This window comes from Monomorium pharaonis, chromosome 7 (genome assembly GCF_013373865.1).
Source record: "Monomorium pharaonis isolate MP-MQ-018 chromosome 7, ASM1337386v2, whole genome shotgun sequence".
Taxonomy (NCBI): Eukaryota; Metazoa; Arthropoda; class Insecta; order Hymenoptera; family Formicidae; genus Monomorium; species Monomorium pharaonis.
The window spans coordinates 2,252,789-2,268,799 of NC_050473.1; the positions used below are offsets into that span (position 1 = coordinate 2,252,789).

At 40.8% G+C, this 16,011-nt stretch overlaps 1 protein-coding gene and 2 long non-coding RNA genes across 11 annotated transcripts in view; 1 reads left to right on the plus strand and 2 right to left on the minus strand.

Moving 5' to 3' along the window:
• Positions 1–6,212, minus strand: part of LOC118646462 — a 96,334-nt gene extending 90,122 nt beyond the window's left edge. Inside the window, exon 1 of the long non-coding RNA XR_004964039.1 lies at positions 6,103–6,212. This is a non-coding gene — a long non-coding RNA (uncharacterized LOC118646462). The remainder of the gene's footprint in view (positions 1–6,102) is intronic.
• Positions 1–16,011, minus strand: part of LOC105829490 (teneurin-m) — a 533,228-nt gene that overhangs the window by 199,509 nt on the left and 317,708 nt on the right. The gene's annotated exons all lie outside the window — the stretch shown is intronic.
• LOC118646464 lies at positions 8,206–12,758 on the plus strand. Its single transcript, XR_004964041.1, has 2 exons — positions 8,206–8,283; positions 8,364–12,758. It is a non-coding gene; the product is annotated as an uncharacterized LOC118646464 (long non-coding RNA).

The window sequence follows — 16,011 nt, forward strand, 5'->3', positions numbered from 1 at the left end:
AATTTATAGACACCGCGTGCACAAGGACTGCTATGTCTAATTACAATTATCATGTGCCGCCTGCAGCTTTCTGCGCGCGTGTAAAAATAGCCACGTTGCGAATCACGAATAAGGCAACGTACGAATGAAAACGTGGGCGATCCACCGCGACGCGCATTTAGACGTTGTGTTGGATGAGAACGGCATGAAAAGTTCCGGCCGTGTAGAAAGCAAAGTTAATGCTTCACGAGTTCGCGGATAAAGAACTTTCCCGCCGGCCTCAGAGTTAACTTCGTGACAATTCGATGAGGCGCACTCGTATTCGCGCTGAGATGAGAAGATAATTTGATAATTTCCGCGCGACGTATTTGCATCGTATCCTGTTCTCTGTCTTTTGCGGTCCTTCGTTGCCAAACTAAAATGCAACAGTACACCAGGATCAAAAGCAAATATGCGCATATGGATCTGTGCCCGAAATGTAGATAGTTTTCTGATTTTAGATAAGACACCTATATGTTTAAATGTAATTGAATTTCTTTGATACATTCGAATTCAAACCTTCCTAATTTGATTCGAGCCATTTTTGATATTCGGGATATATGTGTATGTACGTATATCAATGTAGTAGTGAACGAATTAAATGTGCAGTAATTTATGCATATATGATCTTATTAGCGACGTAATATCAAATAAGTTAAAAGACTGCTTCTCCATAACAATCAAATATGGAAATCTACATTTGCAATAAGAATGTATCGTGACTAATCAATATAACAAGTTCTCTAAATAGTGTTCTCCAAAGGACCTTTTCGTTATATGTGAAGTTCTATTTGCAAAATTCCATTTCATTAAAAATGATAACCTTTTAAAATTAAAAACAATCTGCCTAGAGTAATATTAGAGTGTGCAATGATTAAATGCATTCGCCACATTTGACAGATGGATGTTTCATATAAGCGGACAGAGAGACAGAGAGACAAAAAACGCACATTTTCATGTATATAAAACAGCATGTTTTGCACAATCATCTGTGCACAAATATTCGAAAAAGTACTGACCACGGCTCGTTATCCCTCGTTCGCATCGTTTTCTGCGTAATTTAGAATATACGTATTCAAGAAGTCACGTCTGAAGCTCACATATCTCGCGTCTCACGACAGGTGTTACTATTCGCGCTTTTAACAAATTAAAGTGAACGGACAAAGAGAGACGTTTTTCCGGGGCTAAAAGAGCCGTAAGAACGGAGGGTAAGAGCACGCGGCCAGAAAGAGATGTACGGAAAGAGATGCGGAGGTGGAGGCAAGCGGATTGGTGCTAGACGAAAAGAGAGAGAGAGAGAGAGAGGGAAGGGGGAGGCAACGCACATAAAGAGAAGCGTCGAGACGTCAGGCGTTTCTCGCTTGCACGGCTTCGTAGAACCACCTTGCTATTATACTGATTACATTTTCAAATGCGCCTACTCGGGAATGCTCTCCTTCCCCAACTCATCCTCCCGGATCTTTCTTCGCCTTTCCGTCTCTCGTCTTCTTTCACTGCTCCGGCAACATCTACGATCCGACATGTTCTATCTATTTTTTTTTTTTGCGTCTCCACGGATTTTATGACACTTTCGTCGCTCCTTCTCCCACGGTGCCATATTTCAAGAAACCCTCTCCCCGGCCTCTTTATCTTTCTCAGACGCGGTGTAAGAGCGACTTTCACGGGAGATGCGGGATAGACGATTCGCGGAGACTCACGACGAAATACCGGCAGAGTTTCCGTCCACTTCCATTTGCGCTTTGTGTGCGTATCGGCACGGAGAGTATCTGAATTTCTAAAAAGGTACGGCGATCGCGCATACGACTCGCTCACAATGCGCCGGTAAATCACCCCGGTCAGCGCAAGACAAAAGGTGGAATTCAACGGGAAAAAGTCGGTCACTGCAACAACGTACTATGGATGCAAAGGCCTTGGGTTCGCTCGACTGATCGATTTCGAATGAATATTTACGACGACCCGCGCACCCTCCCCTCCCCCCCCCTCTCCCCCGCTTCTTTTTGACGCGCCGATTAGATTCTAAGGAAGAGGTGCGAATAACAATAAGTCCGCGTTGCAAGCCGTGCGATAAACTCGCCATTTGCATGCGCGGACTTTGTCCTCTCGCGCGTACGAGCTTATGGAAATTATGGAAATCATTTCGCCTGATAATATCGCCGTGCAGTAAATAACGAACGGCGAAGAAAGTAACGCGTAGCCTAATACAATAGAGAGTTCGCGCGGAGAGTTATCGTGCTACATACGCCATACTTTGAGAGATATTCGCGAGGGCGCATCCGGTCCGCGTGATAACGCGACATCAATCATAACGATAACGAACGCAGGAGGAATCAGCCTGTCTACGAAATATTCCGCGCAATGACCGAACGAGAATAAAACCGCCGAGTATACTGCAAACAAAGATCGTGTAATATATATATATCCGAGCGAGCGCCGATTGTATTTGCATGTCATTGAAGTATCGACGGCATTAGGTCATCGACCGACGACGGTTAAGTATTTTTAATAGGCGACTCAACCAAAGAAGCTCTCTCGCATTCATTGAACCGTTCGTCAAGTGCAACTGATTGCCGCTGTACTGGGAAGTTAATCATTGCCAACTGGATGGAAAAATAAGTTTCAATTATCTTAAAATTAGTAGATCTAATTAGCTAACTCGAATAATATCGAGTTTACTTGCGAAAAGAACTCTACAAACATATAAAAAATTTATTTAGTTCAACAATCAAATTAGTAATATATAATTTGTCGATTCTCAAAGAATTAGTTCTTAATGTTTAAGTAATGTTTAAGCAATCAAATAATTAAAGAATTGTGTTAAATTCATAGTATTGAAGTATATCTACAATTTAAATTATTCTTAATTATTTTCATTCTTCAACTCAAGGAATTGATTTAAGCTTGATTCTCTAATGTTTAACAGTTTAAGAATCATCATTACATACTATTTTAACGTAACAATAGTGTTAAGAACAGAGAGCATTATAGACATTTCAAAGTAAGAATCTTCGTCCGGAAGGACTTTTCTAAGGATCTTTCTAACAAGATGCAGAACAGCAAGATCAACGATGCAATTCTAAACACGCGCGGTGACTGTGTGCATGTGCGTGTGTATGCACATGTGTACGCAACGCCGTCCACAATTTCCTCAGTGCACTGTCCATTACGACTTTCGAGGGACAATGAGACTTTATGGACGATTCCTCCCTCCCCGGTCTTATCCCCTTGTAGTACCCTACGTGACATCAGCCCTAATGGTGTGCCTGGAGGTCGACACACCCTACACCATCAACGTACGTCGCGACGCGACTTTGCCTTTCTACTTTATGCAACGTGCACGTTGAGACATGTGTCATTATTTTCGCGCAACTATCTTCCTAGTTACCAACGGCACGTGCGACTTGCCGCTACTCGAACGTGCCGGCGGGATAATACATGTTGCATTTGTTTTCGTTAAAACGCTGACAAAACGCTGCTTCCCAACATGGCGACCCTTTAATCTTCATTCGCGCCGTCTCGTTTGGGATAACCTCGTTTTCTCGCGACGACAACGGACCTCTGCCTTTTATTGCCACGTGTTGCTCTATCGCAAATGCCAAAGCTCTCGGTATTATTATTATCGTTATAATATTATTTCTGTCACGAATTCAAAGACGCACTTGTGTGTGCAAAGCTTAATAAGACATGTATTATTATATTGAGGCAAAAATATGAACTGTAGCTCTCGGGGCCGCTTCGAAACGCGACACACGTTAATTTGTCTTAGTGCATATATATTAATAATTAATTAACTAATTAATATTTTAATGGGCTATCGTGGGATTGTTGCATCTACACAAATACGCCTAGAAAACAAATGTGGTAATATTCATTACCGTATGAATGGTAGATTTTTCTCTATTATTTCGACACGTAATAAATATTCATTCGTCTTTATTGTGCCCACGTATTCGATACTGTGTCCGCGATAATATTACCATCGTTAATTATAATTTGATTCAATTTCCTCGTTTATAACAATATCCTCGTTAATCCGCATCATATTTTCACTTTTAATCCCGTATCGAGTACTGTCAACGTTCACGCGTTGCTGATTCTATATTATCGATCGTCGTATAATAATCATGTATAATTGGTAAATTACTTGTTAAGCGACCAGAAAATTATGCCGATCCAATATGAAAATCGAGATCATAAATACTATAACTTGTTACATATTATACGCTTCGGGATTTTCCGGCTTTGGCTGTACGTAAGGGATTAAGTGGCGTTGAAAATTACCATCCGCTCCCCTCCTCCCCTTCTGCTCCGCGATCAGATTTACAACTTAAACGAGTTAAATGACAAACTAAAATGTTAATATAGATCATCAAGAATAAACATCAGTAACAATAAAATTTTATATAATGCTACTTTGACACATAAATACGCAACAGTCTTTTATCGATTTATAATTATTGTTGGTCCAGCATTACGTATCCAATTTATTGCAAAAGTTAGTAGCATTATGTGCTACGTTCAATAACATAACCTATTGCCTTCGTACTGCAACTTGTACAATTTATAATGAGCAATTTAAATGACATGATATCGCATAATAACTTCAGGAAAATAATTCAATTTTTAGTCTGTTCCTCAGACAAAAATGTTGAAAATGTATTTGAAAATATATTACATTACTACCAGCGATGAAAAACACCTTTTGCCGCGGGGTGACTGATGTTTTCGAGATACATTGGAGCATCTGTTTCGATCTTGTATAAAATATTGCTGTACTGTCGGTTCTTTTTATTGCATATAAATGTCAATGTGTACATGAAATAATTCGTCCCAAAAAAGCTCGCTCTAGTTATTTTAGTTAATTAATGATTAAAATTATCAAAAACGTATTTCATATTCTATCAAAAGTCTGATTATTCATTAAACAGCGTTTTATGACGAGATAATCTTTAGAAGATAAACGACATTTTCACCTCAATATTTTAATAATAATCTCAATAATAATCATATTTTTTCAACCACCAGCAACTTGGAAAATCGCACAATAATCTGTAAAAAAAAGACTCGTGTGAGTTCTTAATGATGCGCGTAGCTAATATGCGTAAGAAATATCTAATTATCGCTGAAAACCTCTGAAATAATAAAGAAAAACGACCCCTTCGTTATATTCGGGAGACGTTGCAATCAATCTCTATTCCAAAGCAAAATTTCGAGCATTATCATGTATATCGCGTGTGGAACTCACGTAAACGACGGAATAATCTCGAATGAGAAATTCGTAGGGATTTATCTACTCGACATTTACAAGCGAAGCAAAGGCTTTTTTTGGAGCGAACGGGCAGTGAAATCGACAGTGTCACGTAAAATCAATAGTTTTCTTAATACGTTCTTCGAGATGTTCTTCAAATTATTAGTCTATACGTCAAAATTACCCAAAGTAAACTTGAAAGCTAAAAATCGAAATCTATCAGCATCGGAACGTAATTTCAACATATCAATAGCGACAGGTTTCATTTGCCCTTTCGCGTTATACGTTATTCCGCAGAAAGATGGAAATAAAGCGATGATTTTTTTTTTGGTGCAACGCAAACGCTTGCACGGCTCGCATTCATCGCGGTTTTTCGATCCGAAATACCGTCTGCGCGTGAAAGGGAGCGAAGGGGTTAACAGAGACTAATTTCTTCCCCTTATCGAGTCGGAGTGCCGCCCGAACAAATTTATCTCCCTGCGCGAGCCTCACATTCCGGTATGCAAGTGCATCGAGATTCGAGACCCCCACCTACATGCCTATCTCGATGACCGAAACGACAATGGTATGAGATCCATCTCTCTGACAGTGGATCGCATTCGCCTGACATGCAGTTTCGAAGCACCTTTCCTCGCTCGGTGCAGCGGCTGCAGTTCGCAAACACTGGGCGTGGTGGGGAGACATGCAGCGCGCTCCGAAGGGCACGCGACCAGTCGCGGGGGGGCAGGTGTAAGGACCTAGGGGACGTAGAAAGACGAAAAGCAAAGAATAGAATGAAATGGAGGACTCGGTAGCACGCGTAGCGATCATTAGCTCTTTTAGTATCCCCAAACACCCACCTGGCTGGTACATCTACGGTCCTCTATGCCTATCGCTCGTACGGTTGCCTCTACCATTGCACACGAGCACTGCACGACACTCTTAAATCACCATCATCTTCGCCACTGATCCCTCCCCGCTGGAAACCAATCTCTCTCCTCCCAAGCCAAGTTAGCTCGAGGGACCAATCAGCGAGCGGCGCGGTACAGCGATCGGTCGGTCGGTCGGATGGTCGCAAGGAAACACCGCAGTACCGGTACCGCATTCGCGGATCCAGGTAGAGAGAGAGAGCTTGCTCCGAGATGGAGAGCACTGCACTTGTTGTCTATTAGCACTGCTGCTGCTGCTGCTGCTGCTGCTGTTGCTGCCGCTGGACCGGCGTCAATACCGGCATTCCCTCCGGAAGCTCTCCGGAACTCAGGATGGAACGACCTAGCACGCGACTCGAGCCAGAGTTCGGCAAGTAGAGGTGGTAGAGTCTGTCGACCGAGTCCACCCACCTCGGGACGCGCGAGGGCGCAGACCGTGTTATACGCGACACGGACGAACCTACCTACCTATACGGTGACACTGAGGGCGCGCGCGAGATCGACGTTCGCGGTTCCGGGGCTGGCAGTGCACTGACTCCGGCCTCCTCGTTCGACCCGACAATCCGCGGCTCTGACTCCCACGCGGCGCATGCGTAGCTCAATATGGCTACGTTGCGCCGTCGTCGTCGTCGTCGTCGTCGTCGTTATCGTCGTCGTCGTCATCGTCATCGTCGTCGACGTCGCCGTCGACGTCGCCGTCGCCGTCGTCGTCGTCGTCGCCGTCTTCCTCATGCCTGTCACCCCTTCTCTCTAGCTCGCTTCGTCTCTTCCCATTGTGATTCCCTCCGTGCGCGATCGTGCGTGTGGTATTGCGCGCATACATGTACTTGTGTGTGTGCACGCGAACGCGCCGTCGTGCTTCATCCCCCAAATCGGCACCCCCGAGAGAGAAGGAGGGAGAGAGAACGAGAACCGGGTTTCTGCCCCCGGCGGCAGCACTCCCTCCTCCCCTCCCTTCTTCCCGTCCCGCGAAAGGGGTGAGACGGCGCGTCGGCGGTTCTCGCGCTCCCTTCGTGTAAGAATAAGACTAGAGACGCTGCAGGTGGTTCACACGGTGGGCGATTGCCGGCATGCCGCCCTTCTTTGGCGTACTACGCGATTATCGGGTGTCGAATGAGTTCACGTGATCGAGCACTTAGTCATGGACTTGTTCCCCGTGGCATACGAACGCATGACTTCTACACAGGTCATGAATGAGATTGGGGTTAACTGCGCCGATTATACAACGCATCGATGTAAATTTCTCCTCGGCGCTGCCTTGACCGACCGTTCCATAGTTTCGTACTTCTATACAAACTGAATTAGTTGGAGTACAATGGCCTTTATCTATCTAATCGGGCCACTGTTTTATTAGCTTATTTTCAAGTAAACAAATTCTTTCGAATAATAAAGATAATCTGTTTTAATAAAATTGATAAAAGTAATAAAATGAGAGCTCTCGTTATATTGTTTTGCATTATTTACGAGTAGACCCGATCTCTGATTTAAATTTTAATAAACTTATTTATATACGTAATGTAAATATGAAAATTGATATTGAGTGAATCATAAATACGCTTCGAGTTTTTTGAGATAAATGTTTTGAGATAAAATTATTTGATATAATTGTTTTTGGACTACCGTTTGGACTACATCGTGAAGGACTCAAATAACAGTTTGTCAGAGATCGATATTTTGTAATGTTATAGATATAGAGTAATCTCGAAACATTTCTAAAAGCATCCCTACTGAAATAAACATTACATACGTAGCATAAACTTGGATCTTATAGCTCAATCATGAACGGGCGCGTATGCGACGAAAAGTAATAATTTGTGACTGACAACTGAGAATTTTCGCAACGATCGATGCAAATGTAGCACGTATCAGCATGAATAAGTTATACGCTTTTAGATGCACCGTATGATGCAGCGTTCCCGTTCTTTTCTTTGTCTTAGAAACTGCTACGGTTACTACGACTGAATCGCAAGTCTCGAAACGAATCTGGCATCGGCTCAAAAGTATTCGCGGGTGGTCGTCTGGACCTCACGAAAGAAGGATTTTTTTTGGGAGCGTTCCAACACCTCGGACAAACGCAATGGATTCTTTCGATATGTACGAAGTGGGAATTTTGTATGTATAAGCGGTAACATGTACTGAGGTTATTAAGACGCTCGGGAAAAAATCCCACGTAAAATCTATCGATGTTGCAGGCGTGACGTGCTGTCCATGATCTCGTTAACGATAGAGGAAAGAGGTGGTAACGTAGCTCTCGGCTCGCGCTGTCGGAGATAAATTAGTAGATGGTTCAGAGAGAGAGATACGCACACTCGCACAGTGGATTGGTTTTAGAACTATATAGAAGTGAATGCGTATAGCACCCACTAAATTAAAGTACACTGTTAATCTCGATGTGCTATTTCGCTTTCATCTTATTTAAAATTTTCACATAATAAAATTGAAAATGGCAAATAAAGCTTTATACAACGTTTGTACGGCGTAATCAAATAAGTTCTGAAATTTTGGAAAAACGGTAACTTAAGAGAGAAAGAGTTGCATACCAACAAGAAAATCGTATGCAATTTACAGAGCTATTTCAGCTACTAAATATCTCACGAGTTCTTTGTTCCCTCGGATAAAAAAACAAACATGATTAATGAGCATTCCATTTCGTTTCGAAATATTTTATTATCTACCTTACGATAAAAGCACTCATGATAGTTCTGAAAGTGGAGGAAATTGAACATTAATCAAAAATACAAGACTTCTTGACGGAGAAGAAATTTTCTTCAATATTTGTTTATCAATCGGATACACGTTAATTCTCAAAATAAATTGGCTAAATCTCTTTTCGCTTTTTTTCTACGTCTGCAATCATATGCAATCATATTAATTTGACTAGATAATAGCAATGATACGATTAAATTTCTTTGTAAAAGTTTAAAAACCGATCTAAACGAATAAATTAACGCTTCTAAGAAATGTAAGTCTTTCCATCGCTAATACATACTAAAGATAAAATGGAGTATTAAACCTTATTACCATTTCTTATGGTTATCTGTTTTCCTTCTAAGAAAAAGAAAAGAAAGAAAAAAATTTACTTAGCTACTAAAAGAGATTAGTGCTTTTAATACGAAGAGGGTTTTAGAGATTTTACGTTCCGGTACTTTGCTTACTTAAAATTGTCCTTGTCTCTAATCTGAGAAAATTCTCAGTTCGATATAACCCTGAAAAGCGACGGAATGCACCGCCCGGAAAGTATACTTAAGTTCCAATTAAGTGCGAGCCAGCAAAGGCTAAGCAAGCGTGAAGAAACTCGAGTTGCTTTCTATCTCGGGAGGGTACCTTTGGTTCCTTGCACCTCTGGTATCGACCCCAAAGCGGGACCAGCGATGGTGGAGCGTCGCCTACTGTAATCCTTAATTGGTCCGCGTGATTCATTCGGTCCATTCATCGTAACTAAACTGCTCTTCGAAGGAGGGCCGTCTTCGCCTCCGGCGACAGAACGCCTTGGATATCTCTCCTCTATTCCTCGCTCTTTCGTCCTATGTCCTTTCCCGTCTCCTGCTACCGACTATTTCTCTCTTTCTCCTGTTCAATCTTAGTTACACGAGATACCACCACGACATTCTACAGTAGCCTGTCTCGCTGCCTGCCGTTATAACGTTAAATCAGATAAACAAACGCGGTCTTAACTCCGGCTGACATAATCAGTCGTTCAGGTTTAAGTGAGAGAGAGAGAGAGAAAGATAGAGAGAGAAACGATAAAGTAAACAGAGGAAGAGAATGCGGGACGAGGAATACGAAGAAAGAGACAAAGGTAACAGAAGTATGTACAATAAAACTACAATTTCCGGTCTCTAAAGTAGTAAATGGCGTCGCAGAATAATTTTATACAAATTGTATTTCTCTCTTAATTGTTAGAAATTCAACCGAAATAAAAAGATATCTATTAATACTTTGTTATTTAATGTATACGACTGCTAGTACGAGACCATTAAAAATTATTAACACTGAAGGATCACCATCCGTACTTGGAGAGTGATCGTACAAGCGTGTTGTAAAGGCGCGAGCAGAGATGTTGAAGTGCGATTGGCCTCGTTGTCGGCTGCATGAATCTACGAGGGAAGACCGGTAGGGTCATCCGAGGATGATGTCCCGGAGAGAGAAAGAGAGACGATGATCGTCTGGATCAGAAGAAGTACGAGGAAAAGGGTGCGCCCTGCGGGTCCTGTTCGGGCGGATATTATTATACGAGGCGACTCCGCGTGTTCTCCCCGTTCCGCCACGTACGTGCGACGACATTCGCACGATGACGACGAGGACGGAGATTACCCACTTTTCTACGGTCGCACGTCCCCACGAACCTCGTTATTTCAAGAATGCGAGTTACTTTAGGGTCGAATGGAGAGATCGCTGTCTCGTTACCGATTATTCGACAAGTCGCGTGGAATCCTAGGCTTCCTACTTCCGCGAAAAAAAAAAAATTACGGAGGAGAAAGACAAATGTAAAGAGTAACGAAAGAGTGCGTTTGCAAAATTGACGATGCAACGCAACAATATATACATTAAATAATCATTTGCCAGTGAAAATTAATTTATGATTTGCATCGAGTATTAAGCTGGTTGGGTTCATTGTGTGCGTTGATGATATTAAATTTCTGGTAGCAATTATCATAATTACTATCGCTGTACTTTAACCTTATAGAGATATATTATAACAGAAAATAATTTACTTTATTAATATTTTAGTTCAGTTTAGGTTTCATTATACGACCGAAAATGTATGCATTAAAATCATTTATAGATATTTCATATTTAATTGTGTGTGTGTGTGTGTGTGTAAAGAGAGAGAAAGAGAGAATAGTTAATATTTAATGTTAATATCAACTTAAATATTTTATGTGCGATTACTTTTATCAAACCGATTTAGAAACACAGAGAATATAATAATTTTAATCAATGCAGTTTAAAAACGCATACAAGAAATAATCAAATTTCAGTTTAAATTTTCGATGGATCGTTTTCGGTTACCGAATTTGAATCGTCAAAACGCATTTAAATTTAACTCGATCGTTTATAAGGTTACGAACATATCATGCGATTCAATGTCCCAGCTTATTGTTCCCCGATAGAATCTTACGCGAATAAAATTTAGCTTTTACCGCATCAAAATACAGTTCCGACCTCTTTTGAAAATACGGAGAAAATTCTTTCCTCACTCTTTCTCTCTCTCGTTTATCTTACATTCTCCATTCTCCCTCGGTCATCGTAACCATCTCATCGTCGTACCAACTTTCCGTTTCCCTCGCGGGAAGCAGAATCAACGTGTAACTCCCACGTAACCATCGCGAAAGTCGAAAGGCAGAAGAAAAAGAAGAATGATATCCGGGCGTGCGCCTAACCGGAAATACTCGACGACGAAGATCTAAGATTCGGAAAGGAGTTTCGCGGAAGGATGAATAATAACGTTTGAAATTCGAGACGCGGAATAAAACGATGTCGCGGACGAAAGGCACGTCGTCAAAAAAGAGGCGTTTCTGGCGGATGGTACGGGGAAGAGGAGGAAAAGGAGGGAGATTGTGAAGAAGATAGGGTAGATAGATTCCCGCAGGAAGAGAGGGAGGAAAGTATCCTCTCGTGTATAGTCGACGGCAAAGCGAAAGGATGCAAGTGGGAACGCCAGGAAGGCAGGCAGGCAGGAAGGAAGAAAGGAACGGAGGCTCTTCTAGGCTTCGTTCAATAAAATAGAATATCTAATAAGGAACAAAAATGCAGTCAAGAAAAGAATGGAGGGTGCGGGCAAAGAAGGCGGATAGTTCGTTCGGTTGAGCTCGAGAAAGGAGAGACGTATAAGTTCGAGGCCTCCTCTCCGTACCGCCACTCGTGTCTCTCCTCGAGATACCTAGAAAGAGATCGGAAAGGAGAGCTGATCCATGAAGGAGTCAGAGATGGTCCAATGTATAAAACGACGACCTTTGAATGAGGAGAAGAATAGAAGAAGGCGGGATACGCAAAGTCACCGAGTGTATGGAAATAAACGCGCGATATCGCGGAACGCATGGTAGAGAAAAGAACGATTTTTGTCGAAAATTTATTTGAAACGTAACTCTTTCTATATCGAATTTTTAACATTTACGTTTTTAATATTTATAATCACATATAAGCGCTATTCTTTTAATTATATCAATAAACACTTAAAAATATTTCCAGTCAATCGATAGCAGCCACTTAATCTTATTTCGATCGATCCATATTGTATCTTCTTCTATTGGAAAATCACGATTATGCATGTTATACCTGCAACAACTGCAGTATAATCTCGTTTCGATCAACGTGCTAAGGCGAGACCGGGGTCTCTCGATGTCAGAGCTTCGTTTCAATTTACATATGCATCAGCGAATGTCATTATCCTATCATTCTTAAGAATCGAGCTCAGATTTAAACGAAGCGGTTTACAAATATGTAAATATGAAACCTATCATAATACCGTCTCATAATTGACATTTCCGTCTTCTGTATTCGTCAATCTCCCTGATTTAAAATTACAATGAACAGTGCCTTCGCAAATGTACATGTTACTTTAGAAAATTTAGATCAAGATTCCACAAAATTAAAAAAAATTTTGGATTTAATTATTTTATGAAACACACAATTTCTATATTATTCTTTTTATTTACGGCCAATAAATTTCATTATTTAATCTCCGCATAGAAAATGTATAAAAGTACTTTTATTTGTTTCAAACACACAGCGCCTCAAATTATTTGGCACAAAAACTCGCGATTGTAACCCATTCTGTATTCGGGGGAATTAACGCAGCTGTCTGGCGCTGATTTTTATTTTATTCGCAAAGGTATCTATTCATTTGGGCATTACGGATTCGCAAAAATATAAATCTCTTAAAAAAAATAAAAAATAAAAAAAATACTTGCAACAGGAGGAATCGCGACAAAGTAATCAGGGAGGGATCAAGCGCGGACGGTAACAAACGCCCCGCCAAAAGCGATCGATGGCCACCGAGGTGAACTCGCGAGGAAGGTGTCGAAGATTTAAGTTGTCTCGGATGATCCCGAACGAAACGTAGGAGGAAATTTCGAATGGGGTGCGACATCCCTCGCTCACAATCAGTTGTAAGGCTGGCGTTATCGCGGGAGAAAGACGGGCCCCGGCCGGGGGGGCGAGGAGAAAGAATGCGAGCACGGAATAAAACCTCTTCAGAGAGACGCGCGTACAAGATGGATAGCTTCGGCCTCGGAGAGAGTGGTGCATCGGTGTGAAGAGAGGGAGGGGGAGGACGCCCGACGGCTCTCTCGTTCTTCCTTCTCTCGTCGTGTTTTGTACGTGTTCGCGTTGCCGGATTCGGAGAGTGTTATCGATGACGCGAAGCAAGATTCGTGGGACGCAATCCAGATACGGTGAAACTGCGTGCACGAGTTCACGAAAATTACACTAAAAAAAAATGCAATATATTCAATAAGATATGTAGTTGCGGACTGTCAACTACAGATATACTCAATACAATAATATATGCTATTGCAGTATAAACATTGTACTTGCATTAACAGTAAATATTATTGTATTGAATATTTTATGTAGTTGGCAGCCCGCAATAACATATGTTATTGGCCATATTACTTTTTTTTGTGTGTAAGGAGAGAAAAAAACCCAAGAGTCTTCTTTACCATTTTTTACACCTTTTTATTTTTTCCCTTTTATCCTAGAATTGATATCTTTAATTTCAAAAAAAGCTCTGGATCAGTGAACGGTATTTCCGATGAAAATTGCTGGCAGCATTTTTGTTCGTTCACTTGTTCATCACGCGATTATCTCAATCGATTTACCATGCCCGTACACTGAGAAAAAAATGTGTGATATTCGCGACTATAATTGCATAATAAAATAATAGTATTTAGAAACATTATTTTTATAGTAATTATTACTATATAATATTGGTAATAATAATCAAATGCATACTATATTAAAATCGCCATTTTGGTTACCATAGTTATTATAAGGAACATAGATGAATATTATGATTATGAGAACTTTAATATACATATTTATTAAACAAACTACAATTTATATTGTTGAATAACTATAAAAATCTGGTTGGGTCTAAAAATGACTGTAAATTATAGTGATATTATGGTTAGAGCAAATTTTTTTCTCTTGATGTGTACATACATATGCGTAACTCTACTGTAACGAAAAGATATGATGAAAAAAAGAGTTGAGAAAAGATACAAAACGCTGCCATCAAATACAGTAACATCGCACGTGGCTTTTGTATCTTAACGAGCCCGTTTGACGTATCATCCCTTTTCTTCTTCGCGATCTTATCCCTGCGAAGAAGGATCGCGCTCGCGGTTATCGCGTGATTAGATCGTCAGAATCGGATTCTCAATCGAGAGGAATTTATTTCCCGTGGATCTCGCCTGCTGATAGTGCCCTTTGAAACGAGAAAGGGCGCGATTACTTCGGCACGAGTTTTCACGTGAAAGAAGATTTATGCTGATATTCCGCGGAGATTAATTATATTCTGCTTTCGTGCTTATCGTACGTTTCAATGTGCTGCTTATTTACAAGATATATTCTTTTTCATTTAAATAAACATGCGACCTGTAATATTTTTAAAAAATTCGAAAAATAGGGGTATGCCAGTAATATATTATGATTTAAAAATAGAATATTAAGAGACGAGTTGGATTAACGAACTCTTATAACGCGAGAGCAAAATAAAAAAATATTTCTTTTCAATTTTTTACATTTGCAAATACCATATTTGAAACTGGATTTTAATTTATTGGCTCTTAAATTCGTCTACAAGGTGCACTGATGGAAAAATGTGTTATATTTATGATTATAATTATAATATATTAAAATAATTATAGTCAGGAATATCGTTTTTATAGTAATTATTACCATACTAATACCCATAATAATAACCATATAACAATATTTAAGGCTAGTACAATTTTTTTATAATTAACATCACTATAAGTGATTATTACTAATATTATTGCAATAGTTATTAAAAAATAATGTTCCCAAATATAATTATTGCATTATGCTATTGTAATTGCAAATATCACATATATATTTCTATTGGTGTGGCCATTGCCATCGTTTTCGGCCAGACTGAGTCACGATTTCGCGTCTGCGGAGTTACGGTTGACAGGTTGGGATGAGAAGAGAGAGAGAGACAGAGAGAGAGAGACAGAGAGAGAGAGAGAGAGAGAGAGAGAGAGAGAGAGAGAGAGAGAGAGAGAGAGAGAGAGAGAGAGAGAGAGAGAGAAAAGAGAAACAGTCCCGAGTTATTTCATTTGCCGGTCACGATCTTTTCTATGTACTGCCGCGGTCAGTAAATGCGTTGTCGTATGAGGCGGTGACAGTCCGAATCCGAGAAATTAGAGTTCTTCGGAAGAACGGTCGTAGTTTCCGAGTTTTCCAGGTTTCGGCAAGGGAAAGGCGAGCACGTTGTTATTATTAGTCGCACGCGACGGGATTTCTCATTTTGAGTTAGGAACGGATATAATATCGAATCCCTCGAAAGTTTCCCCGGTTGCTTTTTATTTTTCTTTAATTCGCGAGCGAGCGAGCGTTCCCCGCGATTTTGACGATCGATGAATAGATAATTTCGCCGTTCGAAGACAAAAACTACTTCATTCGATGCAGAAAATCCTCTCTTCCGCCTTTTCTACCTCCCTAATCTCCATATAGCCGTCCCTCCTCGTAAAGTCACGTGACTAAACAAAAGGCGTAACGTCCATTAATTCCCCGAGCACGATTCACCGCGTATGATAATAATAAAACTTGCACTTTGCAGGAGGAAGACTCACATTGTCTGACATTCCACGG